The sequence below is a fragment of the Puma concolor genome, unplaced genomic scaffold (genome assembly GCF_028749965.1).
Source record: "Puma concolor isolate L17-30 unplaced genomic scaffold, mPumCon1.1.hap2 unalloc_scaffold_95, whole genome shotgun sequence".
NCBI lineage: Eukaryota > Metazoa > Chordata > Mammalia > Carnivora > Felidae > Puma > Puma concolor.
The window spans coordinates 1-15,923 of NW_028240308.1; the positions used below are offsets into that span (position 1 = coordinate 1).

Sequence of the window (15,923 nt, forward strand, 5' to 3'; positions counted from 1 at the left end):
CACAATGATGTTCTGTAACTAGGGGGTCACAGACTCAAGGGCTAGGCAGGTAAAATTAATAAGCGAAGGGAAGGTAATTGTAGGGCAGTAGAGAGAGGCGAGGAATAGCAAAACCAGCTCATTGCACGGGCTTGCTTGCTCTTGGCAAGTCTAGCTACCTGTTGACATGGTGAATGTGGGTGCAGGAACACCCACCTTCTCATTTTTAAGGATACTCCAGAACGGTGATTTTTTTGTGTGTGTGAAGTTTATTGATACTTAAATATCAGCAATGAAAAAGGAAAAGAAAAGAAACCGCTGGACGTAGGCCAGAGAAAATCTGTGTGCAAGCTTTATCTGGCCTTGGGCTGCCTGCTCTGACCTCTAGCTGCGAGACTGATTCTTACCGAATGAAAAGTTGGACCGTGGTGTTTTGGTAGTGAACGCTTTCTTGAGATGGGGATGGGACATTTGCTTTATCATTATTCGTTGTGCTTTACGTATATGTCACATAATTTTGCAGTCAGATGCTCTACCCCTGAGCTATACCCCCTATTATGTAATTTTGGAGCGTAAAATATTTGAAAAGAAAAAAACACTGGAGCACTGCCTTATTTTCTAGCCAGGGGGAAGTTTTCGTTCTCATCTATGAATTTGAAAGTTTAATGTTATTTCTTTTGGAAAAGGGAATGAGAACTCCAAGTCAAAATAGGACCCTCTTTTTTAAAAAGTTTGAGTTAAGGGGGGTTAGATTATAATGTCCCTGCCTTTCCAGGGCCACAGTGATCTGAAGTGCCATTGCAAGTCCGCCCCCGTATTTGGACTGGGAGGTGTGCCTCATCTTCTGTTCTCTCAGACCGTATCCCTGGTCCTATCCCCATACCTACCGCCACACGGCTGATGACTTTCAACTTGATGTCTTTTTGGTTTATTTATTTATTTATTTATTTATTTATTTATTTATTTATTATTTATTTATTTTGGGAGAGTGAGAGAGAGAGCGAGAGCAAGAGAGAGACAGAGGGAGCGTACACAAGCAGGGAAGGGTCAGAGAGAGAGGAAAAGAGAATCCCAAGCAGGCTCCACGCTGTGAGGGCGGAGCCTGACGCGAGGCTCAAACTCACAAACCGGGAGATCGTGACCTGAGCCGAGATCAAGAGTCAGATGCTTAACCGACTGAACCCCTCTGGGTGCTCCTTAATTTTATGTCTCTAGTCCTGGCATCTCTTCATCTCTAGATTGATCTTGGTCTTGAACTTCTCTATTTAAAAGTCCTGCTGAAATTCAGCTCATGAACTGCATCCTCAAATTGGCCTTCTTTCCCTGTATTCCTTAGGCCGTGGGTCAGCAACCTCTGGCCTGTAGGCCAAATCCTGCCCACTGCCTGTTTTGTGAAAAAGGGTTATTGGATCACAGCCACGCACTGCAGCAGCACAGTCAAGCAGATCTCACGGTGACTGTATGGCCCACGGAGCCCATGCTATTTACCGCCTGGCCCTTTGCAGGAAGAGTTTGTGGACACCCGCCCTGGCGCACCGAATGCCGGAACCGCGTCTCCTCTGTCACCTGCGATCCCCCTCTTTCTCCTCCATCTTCTTTATATCCAGGCTCTCCCTGCCATCTGGCAGCTCTGCCTCTGGACCGTCTCTGACTTGGTCTCTGCCTCTCGGTGGCCTCAGTTAGTTCAAGCTTGCGGGGTTTTTTCTTTCTTTTTCTTTCTTTTTTTTTTTTTTTTTAATGAAATGTACTGTCAAATTGGTTTCCATACAACACCCAGTGTTCATCCCAACAGGTGCCCTCCTCAAGGCCCATCACCCGCTTTTCTCTCCCCCGCCCCCATCAACTCTCAGTTTGTTCTCCGTATTTAAGTCTCTTATGGTTTGAACTGTTTTTTTTTTTTTTTAAACCTGGACTCACAATTGTCTTCCAACTGGCTTAGCTAGCTTGAGCTGGATTTTATCCATACGTGGGACATCTGGGCTTCCTCTTTGGTCTGACATGGCCAATCCAAATTTTAATGGTCATAGCTATTCCTCTCTAAATTATTTTCTTCTGATGAAATCATGACGTTCGTAGGACATTTTATGTCATCCTAGTATTGCTAAATTGTCTTCGAAACGATAGCGCTGTCATTGAGTTACGGTGCGGCAAATAATTTACACTGGATTGTATGTCACCGTGCGTGATATGATGAATGTCGTGTTTCACCGTCACGCTGTGCTGACTTGTAGATGCTGTCTTGTAAAAAATCTACCTATTTTAATTTTTTCTGTTAAGGTTGAAATGAATGTGTCCCATATTTGTATTTCTTGATGAGTTTTCTATATGTGTTATTTGGTCATTTAATTGCCAGTTGTCAATTTCGTTTTTTAATCACCAGTTTCGGTTCAACACCTGTCTGCTGAGAACCTGTCAAATGCTGGGGTTAAAAAGATAACGGATTCCTAGGAATTTGAGTGGGGAGAGAGACCTACACCAGATAATTTGAATACAGCCGGTTGTACTTATTCCAGCAGGCCTTAGGAAGTATGAATGCCACATCTTGATTTATTTATACATGACAAGGTAAACAAGTTCACTTTCTTCTCCTCAGGTACATCACGTAATGAGTGCAGTGACAGAATCTTGAGGGAACGCATTCACGACTAGGTACAGGTTTGATACAAGAGTCAGAAAATAAAGCGGATTCTGTTGAAAATCCGACCGACCCTGTGGATTATAGAAGAAACTGCTTTTGAATAGGAGGAGCCTCTTTGTAGCCAGTGACACGAAAACAATATCAAGTTCATCTCAGCTCTCCAGGTTTTAAGACTCGTGTCTGAAGTCTTGCTATTGCCTGTGAATTACAGCTTATTAATTACTTGCCTAGACTCCTTCCTTTTGATTGGTCCCAGCATGTTTCTCTCTGTCCTTTCTCACAGTTGTTGTTTTTAAGTGTCTTCCTTATCAGAGATACTTCGGCCTAGTTGTCCACTTGATCTCTCCATTCATGTTTCATTAGCAGTTTTTCTGTCATTTCTGAATGGGTTCGTTAAGTTTCTGCCTCCTAAAGAGTTTATAGTATAAGCGGTAGACTGAGTGACAAGGTACTCAAATGAAAATAAATGTTCAGAACTGCACAGAAATTCTCCTAAGCAATGACCAGCTCCATTTATAAGTCTACCAGCTTGGACTCCACGTGGTCTCTGGATACTTTGATGCATAGACAGGACTGGCCACTTGAACCCATGCGCATCTGTACCTTGGGGAAATACACCAAAGTACTTCTACTTCACTAGGTACGGTGGGTGCAGGATAGATGTAGCGTGGGCGCTGGCATGGGGTCGCTGAGACGTGCCCAGGGGTCCGTGAAGCCTTCTCTGACACGTGACACTTGAATAATCTTGAGAACAGGAAGGTAGGGGGTGATGGGTGGTAGAGGATTCCCAGGGAGAAGAAAAATTCCCGGGGGAAACCTAACCCACTGACCATTTTGTCCTTTAACTCCATGTTTTGTTTGTTTGCTTGTTTGTTTACTATAAATTGGAAAAAGGCGACACTATCTGATTGCTAGCAGTGGGAAAAGTCTGTCCAGCTCTTATTTTCCAATGAGGTAGTGAACTAATGGCTGTTTGTAGATCCATATGGTCTTAAGTCCAGAGCAATTGTGGTGTTTAAATTCACAAGCCTCTGGATGCATTTCCATCCAATAGATAGAGTAAGTTGGTTCTTAAAAGCTTTGAAGCTCTAAAATCAGGGGACTTAAGTGGCTCATAGTTAAGTAACCAGCTCTTGATTTCGGCTCAGGTCATGATCCCACGGTTCATGGGTTCGAGCCCCGTCCCGTGTCAGGCTCTGCGCTGATAGCTTGAAGCCTGCTTAGGATTCTCTCTCTCCCTCTCTCAACCCCTCCCCAACTTGTTCTCTCTCTCTTCTCTCAAAATAAATCAACATTAGTAAACAAGGTTTAAAACCAGTGTACCCTTATTTTCTTTGCTTAATAAACACTGACAGCCATCTTTCCCCAAAATAGACGGTTTTTCATTTTTTCTGCTAAGGTTGAAATGAATGTGTCCCATATTTGTATGGGAAAATCGGTGGAGGCATCATTTCTCACGGTGAAGCTTATCATTTCCTTAATTTGCATCATGCTTGTTCATCTCCTCTTAGAACCTTTTCACTCCTCTCACGGCTTTTACCTTCTTGGACACGCTAGGATGTGTAACGTTCCTCAAACAACCCCAAGGTGGCAGGACTAAAACACACGAACACCTGTGACCGTGGACGTCAACTTTTAGAGACGGGCAGTATCGATCGGCCTTTGTGCTCATCGGTGGAGGACCATTGTTCGAAAAGCTTCCGGGCCAGTTTTGGGGGATCGTGGTTTGAGGACCACTGCAGTAGAATTGGGGGAGCCCATATGTGCAGAAGGTTGAGGAAGCCAAGCTGGTGATTGAGGAGGTGTCCTGTGGTGGCAGGTGAGCCAGGACTGTGGAGGAAGGGGAAGGGACACGAGTGAAAGACGAGTCAGGAAGCAGGAAGCGATCGCAGCAGCCTGAGGGAGAGGTGATGGCCCCCAGAGCAGGACAATGGCGTGGGACTGACGTGAGAAACTATTTAGCACCATGGCTTTAGGGGCGAAGAAGGGAGGGGTTGGCGTGATTCGGGTTATGTCTGGATGTTATCTACTGAAATCGGTGACGCAGTGATTATTCGCTTTTCCATTCGTTTCAAATGCTTGTCTTTTTTGAACCATAGAATTCTCACACCTGCCTCGACTTTCTGTTGGCTTTGTTTTCATTGACACGTGGCTTCGGGTGGGTGTGTTTGTGCGCACCGACGCCACACTGTGCTAATAATAACTGTGGATGTGTAATGTGTTCTCACTCTGGCAGAGCTGGGCTCCTTTGGCTTTCCTTTTTCAGTTGCTGTCTCCCATTTCTGTGTAGAAGTGAATTTTGGTATCGTTTCTAGTTCCTAGAAAAATTCTATGATTGTGATTGGTCGAGAGCACATTCATCCATATATTTAGTGGGTCCCTGCTATGGGGTGGGTCCTGAGAACCCAAAAATAAGTAAATCCCAGGCATTGATGGCCTGGCATATCTGTGAACTAAACTTTGGGGAGGATTGATGTCCTTTCCCATGAGCCTGGCACATCTCTTTCTACACACAAAGGTTTTCTGTGCTTCCTGAGGGCTTTGTTGTCATAGGAAGAGTGCCTGATTAGTTCAGTTGGCAAACGTGAGTGGTGTTCATGTCTGTCTATATCTTTATGTACTAAATAAAGATGTGCTAAATTAGTCCTAGCTGATCATTGTTGTGACTTCCTTGAATTTCTACGTATGTATTATCTATGTTTTTATTTCTCCTTTTCCTTTTCTTTCAGCAATTTCTTTTTCATCCCTCATTTAATTGGTTAGCCTCGAAAATAATGTGTAGCTGTATAATTGTCTATAGCAATATTGTCTAAAGGGCGTGTGATTTCACCCTAATTAGGCATTCCAGAAATGTGGTAAGGTGGACTCGTGTTTAAATGCGAATGTCCTAATCTGAGTGGTGCTCAGTGGAAATCTACAAGCATTTTCCCTCTGCTTTTGGAGCCACACACCTTGTAGTGTGTCTGATGTTTGAGCCTTTGTTCCAAGGCTCAGTCATAAGATTGGCAGGCGTGTGGCTTAAAGGCAGAATACTGAATTGAGGTAGCCTAACCGTATGGAGAAAACAATCACAGTGCACTTGGACGGAGGAAGGAACTGGAAGAGAAATTTGAAATGCAGCCTATGTGGCAATAGGTTTTTATTTGTTTCGTCAGTTTTATTTTTTAAAAGGTTTTTATTTTTGAGAGAGAGAGAGAAAATGTGAGCAGGGGAGGGGCGCAGAGAGAGAGGGAGACACAGAATCCGAAGCAGGCTCCGGGCTCTGAGCTGTCAGCACAGAGCCCAACACGGGGCTCAAACCTACAAATCGCGAAATCGTGACAGGAGCTGACGTCGGATGCTTAATTGACTGAGCCACCCAGGCGCCCCGGCAATATATGTTAATATAACTTCTAAAGAAGTGATCAGCAGGTCACAGGGCAGTGGGCTTAACAGAGGGCAGCCTCTGACTCTTAGAACAGTCTTTAGGAATAGAAACCTTGCTCCCTGTAGATGTTACATGGAGGTTCTGACGGCCTCTTCCCCCCCCCAAAAATCATCCACACGCACAGACTGGCAGAGAATTTCACGGACTCCACAGACCTCTTCAAGCCCACGGCCAAGAACCCCGGGCTAGTTCCTGGAGAGATGTGTAGTCACGGCCCCCATGCTAGAAACACATCTGTGGAGAAGCGCTGTTTACAGGTGTCTACCTCCGGTGTAGGTGGGTGGTGTTCCGCTGTTCTCCAGAACACACGCTTGACGTCTGTGAGAGCCTTCCCCAGAAAAGCTGAGATGGGATATTCTCCACGATGAGATCTGGCGATCACATGAAATTACTTTCCCTGAATAATCGGCTTCTTTTGATAGTCCGTTCCATAATGTTTTCAGAGCTTTTAGGTGAGGGCTTAAGAAAACGAAGACTCCTGTGGGGCAGCTGGAGTCTAGTAAAGAGTAACTGGACTTGAGTCCGTGTGGTCCCCCAGCTCTCTGTCTGACCTTGGCCGCCTGAGCCTCCCAGCTGCGCTCCCACGCTGGTGAGACGGGGCTCCTGCTACCACCTGGGAACCGGCCCTGGGAGATTTAAGAAGGCGGCATGAGGTAAGGAGGCGTCAGAAGACAGGGAGGAAACAGTATGAAACAACAGGTTAGCACTGGAAAAAGTAGGCGGGTTAGATTGTACCTCACCATTAGGGGCCAAAGTCGATTCCAAATGGATGAAGAGTTTCAAGTGAAAACCCAGAACCACAGAACGGAGGAAAAGATGGAAAGTTCTTCACGCTCTGGCAGAAAAGTACAGAGAATGAACAATAAAAGATAACCACGCAAATAAAACCACCATTATAAACTTAACCACGCAAGAATTAAACTTCTGTCTGCCTATCTCATAATTAAAATTATGGCCAATGACTAGGTGGAAACAGGAGCAGCCACAACGGAGCATTAAGATCTTTAATGTATAAAGCTGTGTTATCGATCAGTTGAAAGAAGTGCACGACGGGGGCACCCGGGTGGCTCAGTTGGTCGAGCGTCTGACTCTTGATTTCAGCTCAGGTCATGATCCCAAGGTCATGGGATCAAGTCCCATGTTGGGCCCCACACTGAGCATGGAACCTGCTTAAGATTCTCTCTCTCTCTCTCTCTCTCTCTCTCTCTTCCTCCCTCCCTCCCTCCCTCCCTCCCTCCCTCCCTCCCTTCCTCAGTCCCTCCCTCCCTCTGCTATCTCTTTCCCTCTGCCCCTCTCCTGCACTAACCTGTCTCTCTCTCTCTCTCTCTCTCACTCACTCACTCAAAAAAGCACACTATAGTGAGCAAATGCCATGAACAGAATGCTCACAGATGAAATACAGATGACCAGTAAGTACATAAGACTCATTTCAAAATTGTAACTAACCGAAGAAACCCAAAGCTCTGAGACTGCATTTTTCACTTACTAAACTGGCACAGCTCAAAATGATGATATGTTGCTGTCTCGGGAGAACTGACGAAGGCCGTCATACAGCCATACACAGGTGGGAATATAAACTGGCATTCCTTTCCAGAAAGAAATGTGCCTTGGCGTTTTAAGAACCATTTCTAAAATTGGAACCCAAATCGTCCACCTCGTCCTCCAGTCTCTTGTCTTTTTGGATTCCTTTCCTGAACAGTCCCCCTCTGTGCTTTGCTGGGTCCCTTTCCTTCTCTGACCTCAGTCAGTCACAGAGGGTGTCTTTCACATCCCTTCCAGCCGTCTGTCCAGCCGGCCTCTTTCCTTCACCTGTTGCGCAGAGCCACAGCCAGGCTCGTTCATCTGGGGCTTCTTCGCGCCTGTACCTGGGATGCAGGGCGTGGTCCAGAAAGATCGTCTCATGTGGAGGGTCAGGCCGGCCCAACTGTCACGGCCTCCAAGCTCAGCTGGGCTTTAAAGACTGCCTTCCAGCCCTTGGCGCAGTTTCCCGTCCCGTTTTCCTAAGCCTTGTTGCCAGACTCTTACTTCCCTCAAACCTACTCCACCCTTTCTGCAGACACACCCACTCTCCTGGGATGGACGACCTGCCTCCCAGTTCCCAGAGAAGACCTGCTGCCGCCACCTTCCCTGCCCTCAAGGTCATTACCTCCTGCACGCACACCGCTCCCCCCCCCTCCCCGGGGGCTTCCCTCCTCGGCCTTCCTCTGGCCACTCTGCATTTCCAGCTTCCCTCTCTCCACTGGCTCTTTTCTGCCACTCGCGATGTTCAGGTTTGCGACAGCTCGCGTCTCTCTTCACGTGGCTTTGCTTCTCTGTCTGCGCTCGGCGCCCTGCGTCTTGGCTCCCGGGAGCCACCGCCCTCACACCTTCCTGCCCTCCCTGCCACACTCTGCATTCTCGGCCGGTCCTTCATCCTTGCTCTGGTGGCCCACACTCCCAGCTTCTTGGGCTTCTTCCCCGGCCTCCCTGCTGCTCTCTGCTCTTGGGCTGCTCTTGCGCTGCGTTGCCCCTAAGGCTTCTGTGCTTAGCCTTCGTCTTCTCCCCACATCTGCGTTCCGAGCAAACTCCCCCAAAGCAGTGCTTTTTGCTGCTCCTGCTAACACGCTCTGAGTTTCCTTTCCGGGCGCCTCCGCTGTGCTTCGGAACCTCATAGCAAGAAACACACCGGACGTCGCCACTGCACGCTCAATCGACCCCTTAAATCCGGCATTTCCGGAGCTGACCGTGTTGACCCCAACCTCAGAGGCTCCCAGACTTTCTCTGGAGTTGAAGAGCCTCGCTGTCTAGCCGGTCACTCAGCGTGGAAACATGGTGGCCGTTCTAGGGGATTCCTTCTCCCTCTCCATCCACGCCACGTCACGAAGTCCTGCGTGTTGTATCTTTGTAATAGCTCTCTGTCGCCTCCCCTCCTTATCCGCTGCTTTTGGGCGGGGGGGTGGGGGGGGGCTCCTTATTCTCACTTGGATCTCCCATTCTCCCTCCGGTCTCTTCATTCTCAACTCCTCAGTTTCCCTGCGCACCAGTGTGTCTTCCCTCCCCAGCCCTCCACGCACCTTCCACACTGTTGCCAGGAGGATCCTTCCAAAGAAAATAATTGTAACACTGCTAGCTTATGTGTGTTTGGGTGCTTACCATCTGCCAGGCCTTTTCCCAAGCGCTAGTCTTGTGTTGACTCATTTAATACCAAAATCAGTGCTGTATTATCCCCTTTTACAGGTGAGAAAACAGAGGCCCAGAGAGCTTCAGTTAAGTTGTCCCAGGTCACAGAACCAGCAAGTCTGTCTGCAGAGTCTACACTCTCAGCCACTTAACGTCATAACAACAAAAACCACATTTTGAGCTTTCTAGGAATTAGCTCGTTGCGTGTATCCTCTCTTTTAATCCACTCAGCTCTGGAAGTTGGAAATTCTTAACGTCTCCGCTTTTCGGACGAGGAAACAGGGGCACGGAGACATGAAGTAACCCGCTCATACTTACACGGCTTGTAGGCGGTGGACGGGGCTTTGACCCGCAGCAGATGTGCTCTGGGCTGTCAGTCTTAGCCACCTCACCCGCCCACAAGGGGCCAGCACCTTCTGAACTCACACTTTCAGGAGTATTTTTCTGTTCTTCTGGGTTGTGGGTGGCAAAGGAGGTATACTTGTGTGAGATGTTCATGCTACTAAGAGTGTGATGAGAAAAGACCAGCGCCTGTTCAAGTGATATCCAGATGGAATGGGACGCTTTGCCCAGTAATGCCATTGAATTTCCTGTGCCAGTTGAACATGCTTCATTCTGTTTTTCCCTCCTGCCTTTGTAGGCGTTGACCGTATGATTTGGGATTTTTCATAAATCCTTAGGAATACAACTACCATAGTAGTATGTTATAGCACAACAGCTTGTCTCCACCAGTAGGCTCCTGAAATTATCCAGGGTAGGAAAATTCTCTCGTGAACTTAAGACATTATGGGAGACATTTTCGTTTCAGGTGACCTGGTGAACACGTGTGTGTTTCTTCTCTCTCATTACAGTCCACTGAAATGTTAGGTATTTTAAAAAAAAAAAAAATCTGGGAATTAGAAAAGATGGTACTAAAAGCCATTCAGAAAAAGTCCCAGATGACTGATTCAGAAGCAGCCCTGGGGCTGTTTTATTTGTTCGCTCCTTGTCCAAGGCAGGACAATAGGATGTAAGAAAATCCTCAGAAAGGCTCGTACATCCATTTAAAAACAAAAACAAAAACAAGCTACTGAGAAAAAGGTACAGAGTTCTTGGCAATTAAAAAATCTGTCACCAGTTCATAAAAAGTCCTAGGACACTAAGCAAAGAAACGGTCTTTGGAAAAGCAGTGAAGCGAGTTTCTGTGTTCTTTCATTTCTCAGGATATAGGACTCCCCCAAATGGACATCGTCGGGAATAGCACTCCTAAAACAGGCCATTTCACAGTCAGAGGAGCGTCCCTCCTCTTCGTGCAAGCGTCCCGTCCTATTAATGTGACTAAGTCACGTTGACGATCACACGAAAAGACTGCTGTCTTTTAGCCTTCCTGGCAGCCCTAAAGATTTTTTTTTTTTTTATCCCAGTGGTTCTTAACCGGAAGTAGTTTTGCCATCCTCCTCGCCCCCTGATCTGGCAGTGTCTCCAGATGGTTGTGCTTGTCCCTGCTGGGGAGAGGGGGACACGTTGCCACTGGGTTTTAAGCGTGTAAGGGCCAGGGATGCTGTTAACATTCTACAGTGTTCTGGACAGCCCACAGGAAGGAATTATTTAGACCAAAATGTCAAAAGTGTCAAGGCTGGGAAATAGTGAACTGTAAATTGCCAAGCCGACTTGCAACCAGAACTTTTCCTTAATCTCCCAAGATGTCAGAGACCTAAGAAGTTAAAAGCTGCAAGCTGAAAGTTGGCAGTCTTCTCTTTATGCTAAACTATCCTAATACTTTACTAGAAAGTAGATAAATCTCCAACAAACACTTCTTGTGCCTGATGTGCCCGCACAGTGAAGCTCAAGGCGTGACATCAAGAATAACATTTAGCCTGGGGGAAAAAAAAACATCCGTAGTTGGACTGTTTGGTACATCCTTCTGTCGTCACTGTCAGTCTGTCTGGTTCTCTTTCCCAGGGTGCCTGGGTGCAGTCTCACAGCCCTCCTTTGACCGGGACTGCAGACAGCCATGACGAGTCAGTGCTGGCATCATTCCTTCCCTAAGAGCTATCCCCGCCCAGACTGGTCCAGTATAGATGGCAGATGCCTAAATTCTTTCCTTCTCCGCCTCCCTCTCCCTCCCCTCCGCACGACCGTGCCGTGGTGAGGTCTTCAGGAGATGAGATCTCTTTAACCTTTGTCTCTTTGATACATGTCATTATTTTAGGGTTGCCTGGCTGGCTCAGTTGGTAGAGCACGCGACTCTTGATCTTGGGGTCGTGAGTTCGAGCCCCACGTCGGCTGTAGAGATTACTTACAAAAACGTTACTAGTTTTGTCTTCATCTTTGAAATATTGGCATTTGGTGTGCAATTGCAGGTTGACTGGTTTGTTTGTTTTTTCTTCCTTTAGCACTTTAAAATGCCACTCTGTTGTCACTTGGTCCTAGTGTTTCTGATGATGAGTCAGCCGTCGTTCCTGTGTCGCTCCCCTGCACGTTAAGTGCCTCTTTTTTTTTTTCTGTCTGCCTTCAAGATTTTCTCTTTGTCTTTCTCAACACTTCAACCTTGATCCTTTTAGGTGTGTCGTTCTCTGTGTTTATCCTGCTTGGAGTTCTTGGAGTTCTGAATAAGTGGATTGGTATTGTTCATTAAATTTGGATACTTCCCAGCCACTGGGTATTCAGTAGTTCTCTGCCCCACTGTTCTTGGATATCGTTCCAATTTTCTTCCTCTCTGTATTTTCATTTGGGTCATTTTTAAAATTTTTTTTTTAATGTTTTTATTTATCTTCGAGAGAGACAGAGCGCGAGCGGGGAAGCGACAGAGAGAGAGACAGAGACAGAGAGAGACAGAGGGAAACACAGAATCCGAAGCGGGCTTCAGGCTCCGAGCTGTCATCACGGAGCCCGATGCGGGGCTCAAACCCACAAACTGTGAGATCATGACCTGAGCCAAAGTCAGACGCTTAACTGGCTTGAGACACCCGGGTGCCCCTCGTTTGGATCATTTCTTTCAACTTCCAAACCTCTGATGAAACCCCTCATCTACTCATTCGTTCGGCCCGCCTTTTTCACTAGATGCTCTAAGGTACTTACTGTAATTAAGTCCCTGCAAAATAATTCCAACATCTTGGCCGTCTTTGGATCTAGTTCCATTGACTGCGTGTCCTGATAATGCATCGTTTCTGTTTTTCTCCTGTGGTGAGTTTTGACGGGATGCTAGCCACGTGTCGACGCTGAGAGTGCCACACCTCTTGTGTCAGGCTGTTCGTGCAGGCACTCAGCTCTGCTAGTCTGTTGTTGCAGGAGTCTGGGCTCTGCTGTGGCTCTGGGCGCATTCAGTTCGCCACAGGCTTCCGCTTATTTGAGGGTCGGATGAAAATGTCTCCTTTGGCAGCTCTTGTTTATCTCAGTTGTCCTGCCTTACCCCCAAACTTAGTAGGACTTGTGTGCCTGCCTCAGGAGAGCTAGAACTCTCCTCAGCTCTCGTGCCCTCCCTACGGTAGTGGCCCAGTGCCCGATACTCATTTTGAGGTGCAGAGGCCGGCAGGGACTGCTCCTCCTCTCGGTCGTTCCCACCGCTCTTCGGCAGGCTCTGCCTGTCTGAGCCTCGGATGGTCCCAGGGTCGGGGGTGTCGTCAGCTGTCCCTTGCCCTCCTTCCGTGGTGGGCGGCCCTGACCTCCCGCTCCCCCTCAGACTCCAGCAGGCCCCACACACCCAAGCCTGAGGGGTTCCGGGGCCCACGGTTCTCCCACCCCCGTTATCGCCTTGCGTGTGTTCTTCCCGCGCGCTCTTTCCCACGTCCGTCCTCACTGCCTTCACGTACCCTTCCTCAGCACCCAAGCTTCTAAATCCAGCTCACGGAGTAGGTCTCAAGAGCCATCACCAGTTTCAGAAAACCTTCCTGCTGTCTCAGGCCTGCATCAGATGCCCTCCCATCACTTCTAACCTTTGGTAAGTTATCATCATCTCTGCGTCTAGGTTTCTCATCTCCAGAATGGGTATGGTGATAGCATCGATGGCTTAGTTATCTTGAGGATTCAGTGAGTCCACACGTGCAAAGCACTCGGAACACAGAGGCGAAGAACGGGATCTCGGGGGCAAAACTGCCCAGACTCAGCGCCCTCCCGTGAAACCTGGAGCAGGTCACGTCACTTTTCAGTGCCTCCGTTTCCTCCTACCTAACGTGGAGGTAACGATACTTACCCCCTGGATGTTACCGCCAATGTCAAGGGGGTTAACGCTTACGAGGCACCTGGACCAGTGCCAAGCGCATAGTATGAGCTCAGTAAACGTTAGTTAGCTGTGATGGTGGAGACGACAGCCCTCTCCTCTCGGAGGCCCTGTGCCTCACTCACTGCGCTGGAGCATAATCGCTTACTTTCCTTGACAGCCCTTGCGCCCAGTCAGCGCAGGGGCCGTGACTCTTACTCGCGATGGCTCATGGAAGGGACTCCAACACATATTTGCTCAGTGACTAACTGAGTGAAAAGGTTAGCGGCAAAGTATGCATGACACCCTGTGGGGTCGAATGCAGCGATGGGCCGTACTGTTCCACTCAGGGACCATTTCATCATTCTGAATATCCTTTGGGGGAAAAGCCTCTTTTTCAGGGTAAAAAAAAAAACACCTCGCGTTCTGTTTTGAGTCATCAATAGCGTCCTTCCCTCCATCAAGCCACGGTGTCGGAACACTCTTTTCTTTGACCTTTAAAAAAGGGCAAGTGAAGATTTATGGTGTTGTCCACCCAGAATCTCGCCGTCATCCAGCAAAAGAGCCTCACCCCAGTTTTCCAGGTGAACATTTTTTCCCTTCATTTTCTGCACCACGCTGATCATGGAACTTTCTGGGCTACGTCTGCATTGTGTTCTCCTCCTAGACACTTAGGGGATCCACAGTTATTCCAAATTCTCTGCCTTGCATGCCTTGAAAAATCTGTAGCATTTATTGTTGTTTATACAGATACGACCGTACATTTGCAAAGCACAGCTTTGAAGGTTTCAAATATTCTCTTTTCTCACAAACATTCTGTTTTGTTGCAATCTCTTAAAAGTTGCATGAGATGGTTGATGCAAACGTAAATAAAGTGAGGTACAGGAATGTCACGAGTTGTATTTTTAGAGCCTAAGGTTAGTTTGTGGTGGAGCCGGGACCAGAATCTGGCGTGAAAACAAATGAGGAGAGAGTCCGCTTTGGTCAGGGACCTTAAAACTGCTCTTCCTGAGGGTCCAAAGGCTTCGGTTCCCATGTCATTTATTTAACGGGTGGCTGCCCCAGTTTCCACACCCGTGAGCTAGGGATAAAAATTGCCCCATAAGGGTACGTGTAAGAGAATAAAATGAAATAATTATGCAAAAGCGCTTTCATAACAGAGAGGAATGTACGAATGCAAGCTTAATCTAGTACTGGAAAGCTGGTTGATTACCTGAGTTATGTCCATGAATTCTAGCTTCTATTCTGATTTATTTCCTGATCAGAGAGACCTCCACATTTTAGAGGTTTTCCTTGAACTTTTTAAAGCGTTTTTCAAGTTGATGGTTTATAGTCGGTGAGTCAGTCCTACCATTTCTTTTAAAATAGCAGCATGGCATCGGCCCAGATCAGACTGGGAGGGCTTCCTGCCTGTGTTCTTGTTCACTCCCTGAATAACTGCAGAGGCCTTCAAATGCTCTCCTACCTTTGGCCTGTCCTCCAGGGTCAGAATTTTCATTCTGAAACTCAAATCTGATGCCACTCCAGGACAGAGAAACCATCAATGGCTCCCTGTTGCCCCTTAGTTCCTGGTTCTTGGTTCTTTTCAGCCAGGCCCCCCTCTCCTCTTCTTCTGTGCCCTAGTGTAGGACCCTTTGCGCATTCCCTCTCCCATACTGTTGGGGTCTGCTTAGACTGCTTCCCTGTAAAGCCTTTCCTGGCCGCACAATCCATTCTGCTGCTCTGCTCCCAGAAACTCGGAACAAAGTTGGTTCTTTACATTTCTGTCTTTCCTTTTAGCTCCCAAGGGTGGGGACTGCGGCTCATTTCTCTCCTTCTAGCCTCCCCAGTGCTTGACATTTAGAGAGGGCTCCACGAATACCGGCTGAATGAATGAAGATCTACACATCTCATAGCAAGGTCATCCTAAGATGGTTTCTGTCCAGAGAGTTCTTTGGCCCTCTGGGAAGGCACACCTGAGAACCACCAGGGCTGGCATTTGTATAGCCTCATTCCCAGCGGCGTCAGGCACAGAGGACTGAGACATTGATCCTTCGATGAAGGGTTTTTGCTAACTCACCACATACTAGGTCTCTGAGTTTCTGTGCGTTACGTGCCTGTGATTCTCTTTGGGGGCCTCCAGCCCACGCAGTGTGACCACAACCAACTCTTTGTTGTAGCTGAACGGGCTGCCCGCTTCTGTTGTGGTTTTATCTTTGTGTGGCCTGCACTCGGCCGTAACTTCTGGGAGAAGCTAGAACGCTTGGTCACTGCAGAAGCCTTCCACAGATAAGACTTAGCTTGGGAGTTATCTGAAGGTGGCGGTCATCTGTCGTACTGCTCCGGACAGCTGACGCTCCGTGAACCCTCACCCGGGACCACATTAATGAGCCGAAGGAGATGAATGGCGTCGCTAAACGATCACTGTGGTGGTGGCATTATTATGACCATCGTTCCCATTTGACTGTGGAAGGCATGGGCACTCATATTTGCAGCGACCAAGCAGCAGCACTGGGACTCCCAAGTCAGATCTGTCTGACCCCAGAGCCCTGACTCGGCTCGTA

The 15,923-nt window shown here is 47.8% G+C and overlaps 1 long non-coding RNA gene across 3 annotated transcripts in view; it reads left to right on the top strand.

The window, feature by feature from the left end:
- Positions 1-12,947: 12,947 nt before the first annotated feature.
- The window catches only part of LOC147570817 (uncharacterized), a 31,681-nt gene continuing 28,705 nt past the window's right edge, over positions 12,948-15,923 (top strand). Inside the window, exon 1 of one of the 3 annotated variants that reach the window (XR_015248010.1) lies at positions 12,948-13,122. This is a non-coding gene — a long non-coding RNA (uncharacterized LOC147570817). The remainder of the gene's footprint in view (positions 13,123-15,923) is intronic. The other 2 variants (XR_015248011.1, XR_015248009.1) reach the window with 2 other exon arrangements.